The sequence below is a fragment of the Papio anubis genome, chromosome 14, assembly GCF_008728515.1.
Source record: "Papio anubis isolate 15944 chromosome 14, Panubis1.0, whole genome shotgun sequence".
NCBI classification, from domain to species: domain Eukaryota; kingdom Metazoa; phylum Chordata; class Mammalia; order Primates; family Cercopithecidae; genus Papio; species Papio anubis.
The window spans coordinates 61,441,226-61,447,247 of record NC_044989.1 but is presented as its reverse complement, the minus strand read 5'-3'; the positions used below and the strand labels follow the sequence as shown (position 1 = coordinate 61,447,247).

At 33.4% G+C, this 6,022-nt stretch overlaps 1 long non-coding RNA gene across 1 annotated transcript; it reads left to right on the top strand.

Annotated features, from left to right (window-relative positions):
- The first annotated feature begins 13 nt into the window (after positions 1-13).
- LOC116270283 lies at positions 14-5,590 on the top strand. The gene is made up of 3 exons (XR_004178272.1): positions 14-512; positions 1,583-1,764; positions 5,322-5,590. It is a non-coding gene; the product is annotated as an uncharacterized LOC116270283 (long non-coding RNA).
- The last annotated feature ends 432 nt before the right edge of the window (positions 5,591-6,022 follow it).

Below are 6,022 nucleotides of genomic sequence, written 5' to 3'. Positions count from 1 at the left end.
TGTAGTTTTGATTTGTATTTCTCTGATGATCGTTGTGAAATATTCATTGTTTTTGTAGTACTTATCCTCATATCTAAATGTATTAACCCTTTTGTATGCTTTTTCTACATTGCCTGGAGTACTGGTGGTAATGTAATGTTAATATATTAGCTCTTAAATGCTGTAGTACTTTTAAAATTACCTAAATGGAGAAAATCCTTGCTGCTAAGAGGCAAACTGTTTTTGCCCTCAAGATACGCAAATATGTTATTCAGCTTGAAAGTATGTAGCATCCTATTAATGATAATGGGATATCAGCAACAGTAGCAGCTGAAAAATCCATAAAAGTTACTTGTTTTGTTATCCAAAGACTTACTACCTTTTCTTTTCTTTGGTCTGTTATGTCTCTTCACTTCTAAAAAATCATTTAGCCAACTCACAGCCCCGAAAAAATCTTGAAGTTACCAAAAGAAGAAGACAGTGCCAACCTAAAGCCATCTGAATTAAAAAAAGATACATGCTCTTCTCCAAAGGTGAGGTGCATTGTGGGCTAAGGTTTGTTGACTTTCTGGGATTCTTTGTGGACATCAAACATAGATAATTTAAGGTGTTCTTTAGGAAGAATTATTTCTTCTGCCAAGAAATGGAATAATTACTGCTAAAAAATTGAATTGTTTAGCTTCGTCAGACTGTTTTCTGCAAATATTTTTGAAAGAGCTTACATTTTAATTGAATAAAATAAATATTACATATTTTGTATTTTTAAAGGCATAGATCTCTGCATCTATTTCATTTCTCCATTAAACATATATTCTTAAAGTCAGAAATGAACGCTTGTGTAGTATTTACCTAGCTTGGTGCTTAGTACAATAATTAAGCATTCAGTATATACTGGAATGAATGGCAGAATACTGTATGTACATGAATCCTTTCATCTGTTACATGTGTTAGATGTCTTATCAAAATTTTTACCATTTTTATTTAACGTAGTTTCACCACAACTGACACACATTTAAGGTCATTTAGGTTTCCTCCCAAATTATTTCTCTATTTCATTTCAGGGCGTTTTTGTCAGAGTGTTTCCAATTTATTAAATACACTTAATCTGATTCTCTCAGCTGTCAACAGTCTATTGAAATTCTATTAAAGTGATTTGCTATTTTTTTAGTGAAACAGTTATGAGGTGTCAGGCTATGGACTCATTTTAGTGACTCTTCCTGAACCTATTGTTCACAATTACTTTTAAGTGAAGCTCTTTGGACATTCCAAACAATAAGTATTGAATATGGAATAAAAAATAATACCTTTATAGTGCTCTCCTGTTTCACTAGGCGAACCATCCATAATATGCATTTGATGGATTTTTCTTTTTTCCTTTTTTCTTCTGTTAATGAAATTGTCATTTCCTACAAAAACCACTAATGATTATAAATTTATTCTTTAGTTGTCTGGCGATTTTTCCAGTTGTGAATATCAAATTGCTTTTGAATTTCCAAATTTGCCATTTATCTTGAAGTATTTAATTGTTTTTCTTCTTGATGTAAAAATCTTTTGAACTTAAATATAATATTAAAGTCAGAAAAAAAATTTTTTGTGTTTTCAGCCATCTGTGTACCTTTCAACACCTTTCAGTGCTTCTAAAGCAAATACAACTGCTTTCCTGACTCCATTAGAAATCAAAGCTAAAGTAGAAACAGATGATGTGAAAAAAAATTCCCTGGATGAACTTAGAGCCCAGATTATTGAATTGTTGTGCATTGTAGAAGCACTGAAAAAGGATCACGGGTAAGTAGCCCTTCTTTTCTTCTATGAGTACTACTTAACCCATGCGTAAAGAATTTTTTTTCAAACCATATTAAGTAAAAATCTAATCTTTGGCTGGGTGTGGTAGTTCACTCCTGTAATCCCAGCACTTTGGGAGACCAAGGTTGGAGGATTGCTTGAGTCCAGGAGTTTGAGACCAGCCTGGACAACATGGCAAAACCCCATTTTTGCAAAAAAAAAAGAAAAAGCCAGGGTTAGTGGCACATCCCTGTAGTCCTAGCTACTCAAGAGGCTGAGGTGGGAGGATCTCTTGAGCCTGGGAAGTCAAGGCTGCAGTGAGCTGTGAACATGCCACTGCACTCCAGCCTGGGCAACAAAACCAAGACTCTGTCTCAAACAAAAGTCTCTGGTGTGAGCAAGTATATTTTCAAAGAAATTTTCATTAACAGTGCTTTTCTCTTTTCGGCAAAAAAGTTAAATTGGTGAAGTTATTCTGGTAGGTGGATTGTGGAAAACGTACATACATAACCATAATTTTAGGCTAGAAATCTTCTGGTCAGATATGATTAGTATGATTAGTATGATTAGGAAAAATACTGTATTTTGGATCTGGTTATGTATCTATACATATAGTTAACTTAGTTTTCAGAGGATTTGATCAGTGCTTCCGCGAGGTCTTGTTGGACATTTATAAAATGAATGTGTTGGGATAGGTGATCTCTAAAACCCTTCCCTTAACTCTGAAAATTTTTTGGTATGGTATATGTTGAGACATACCCTAGTTGAAAGTTAGGGACTTTTTAGAGCTAAAACAAATTTACAAGATCACCTATTATAGGTGAGCTCCCCCTCTGGCTTTTTAAATGAAGAGATAAAAGTTTATAGAGATAAAGTTATTTAGCCAAGATCACACAGTTCTTAAATGACAGAGCTAGAACTCAAACCCATATTATCTATTGGTTTAGAGATTTTCTTTTTTTTTTTTTTTAAATGAGATGGAGTCCTGCTGTGTTGCCCAGGCTGGAGTGCAGTGGCACGATCTCAGTTCACTGCAGGCTATGCCTCCCGTGTTCACGCCATTCTCCTGCCTCAGCCTCCCAAGTAGCTGGGACTATAGGCACCCACCACCACGCCCGGCTAATTTTTTGTATTTTTGGTAGAGACGGGGTTTCACCGTGTTAGCCAGGATGGTCTCGATCTCCTGAACTTGTGATCCGCCTGCCTCGGCCTCCCAAAGTGCTGGGATTACAGGCGTGAGCCACCGCACCTGGCCAAGATCTTTTTCTGTAACCACTAGTATTTGAATTTTAAAACTTGTTGACATTTTAAGCATAATTCTACAAAAGCCCAGTAGGTAAAACAGATTTTAAAAAAAAGCAGCTAATCTAATTGAATTGAGATTGAGGGTGCTCATACCTTGAGATTGAGGGTGCTCATACCTTGTCTTCAACTTCCCTTCTAAAAAGATTTCTTGGAATACAGTATAAAAGTTATGGCCAAATAAAAAGTATAAAGGAACAAAAAATAAAAATAAAACACATAAAAGTTACAGCCAGAGGCCATGTTACCTCTGAACCTGGTTTTATCATTTCTTTTCCAATTTTAAGTTGGCCTGGGAATCTTATTAAAAACAATATTGAGATTAACAGTATAAGGTATTTGGAGTTTGCAGAACACTTTTACAGGTATTTCTTAGAAACAAAAACTGTATCTTAAATGTCTACTTAAAAATGTTATATATTTTAGATGTTATGTATATAGAGAGAGTTTATAATTCAATACATGATGGTATTTCTTGGAATCCTTCAGTTTATCTGTTTTGAAAGATTCTTTTAGTAGATTCTGCAACATGCACATTATAAGCTGTAAGTTTACTTGTCCAGTAAACATTTATTAATTGCCACCCATGTACCAGTTAGAGAACTCTCCTGATTTGATTTTGTTGTTTTACATTTTTTATACTGTGCGCTGTTTTACATATACATGTTGCCCGTAGGTGCTCTTAAATTAGCTCTAGAATGGATAAAACATTTCTGAGATATATATATATACATATATATATGTTTTAAAATATAAAACATTTTAGAAGTCTTTCCAAAGGGTATTTTCAGTATCTTCAGTTTCTCTGGAAAAGTGAAACTGGATGGCAGGTTTTTTTTGTTTGTTTGTTTGTTTGTTTTTAATATCTAAAAAATTTGCATCAGCAGGAGAAGGGATAAATACTATTGATACATTAATAGAGAAATACTACACAGCATACAACAATAAAAGTAAATTTCAACATCAGTATGAATTAATCTAAATATTGAGAGGAGGGAGCAGGTCAGAAGCATACACGCAATCAGTGTATTTCATTTATATAAAGTTGGAAAGCATACCAAACCAGAAAGTATATTATTTTAAGAATACATTTGCATGTGGCAAAATTAGAACAACAAATGAATAATAATAAATACTATAAAACTTTTTCTATGAAAGAGAGAGGGAAATAGGATTAAGGAAAGAGGGTCACTTTTTGGGATATTAGAGGTACTGGTAATATTTTATTTCTTTAGTTGACTTGGAGTTCAGAGGTTTTTGTTTTACTCTTATAATATTAGATCTTTATAGCTTAGATATCACTAAGAAATTATTGCTAAGAAGTTAGTTTTGAAATGTTACATAAAAAATTTTAAAATTCTTTCCTTATGTATTTTTTCTTCATGAGTTTTTTCTTTTTTACTTTTTCAAGCTGTTGTTTCTACAGTATTCTCAAGAATTTTTCAAGTATATGTTGAGACTGAAAATGTCCATACTTTTGATTTAGAAATTTGATATACTAACATATTCCTCCCATTCCTTCTATCTCATTCCTCGATTCCTCCCACTCCTTCTGTCTCCAGAATAATGAATCAGCCAAACAAAATACCTGGATATTTGGATACCAAACCACATAGAAATATGAAAATTTCAGCAGCATGAAAATGGTTTAAAATTTGTGCAAAGATATAATATTGAATATTCACTTAAAGCTATAGAAAAAAGAACAACTGTATGGAAAGATTAGAAGGGAACACAGGAAGATGAAAACATGAGTTAAGGAGGAGAAACTATTGGCTAGAGTTTTTAATTTGTTTGGTTTTTAGACTTTAATGTGGTATTTAATTTTTAAAAATAGAGAAATTCAAAGTCTAGGTTATCTTATCAGATAAACTGTTAACTTGCCTTGTATTGTGATGTGTTGATATTCATTTTACCAAATTGCTTGGGCTTTGAGGTTTCCAACCTGGAAAATGTATGATAGCTGAATATAGAAAATTTCTTCTAAAGGTTAGATATTATTTCTGTCTTCATGAGCTGCTCCGAATTTACTTGGTTTCTTGATCTCAGATCGATTTGCCTTGGTTTTGCTGAATTTTTAACTGTTACATTGAACCATTCTAACTAGAGAATCTTACATTTTTCTTAATTAACATTGCTATTGCCCTTAAAAGGATTTTCCCATGAACTGGTGGGTTAGGTAACAAAAAGCCTGTAAATATCAGTCAAATACATTATTTAATCGAAAGACTTAACAGTAATAAGTACTTTGTTTTTAGGAAAGAACTAGAAAAACTGCGAAAAGATTTGGAAGAAGAGAAGGCAATGAGAAGCAATCTAGAGGTAATTCATTTCTTCCAGCATTGAGAGTTTAGTCAGCATAAACTGGATATGTTTTTCCCAACCCAAATGGATAATTGGTTTCTGTGCGAATTATGCTATACTACTTCAGTTGGACATATACACAATGTACTTCTATTCAGTCACAAAAAAAGAATGAGATCCTGTCATTTGCAACAACATAGATGGAACTGGAGGTCATTGTGTTAAGTGAAATAAGCCAGGCATAGAAAGACAAACTGTGTGTTCCCACTTATTTGTGGGAGCTAAAATAAAAATTAAAAAAATTGACTCATAGAGAACAGAAAGATGGTTACCAGAGGGTGGGAAGGGTGTTAGTGGAATTAATTAGTGGCAAGGTATTCTTTTGAAATTGGAGTCAGTCCTCTTAAACCCTGCCTCTGCTTTATCAATTAAGTTTACATTTTGTAAATCTTTTGTTATTTCCACAATATTCACAGCATCTTCACCAGCAGTAGATTCCACCTCACAAAACTTTCTTTGCTGATCCAAAAGAAGCAACTCCTCATCTGTTCAAGTTTGATCCACTTTTAATTCTCATTCTCTTGCTATTTTTACCACATCTTCAGTTATTTTCTCCACTGAAGTCTTCAACCCTCAAAGTCGTCCCTGGGGATTG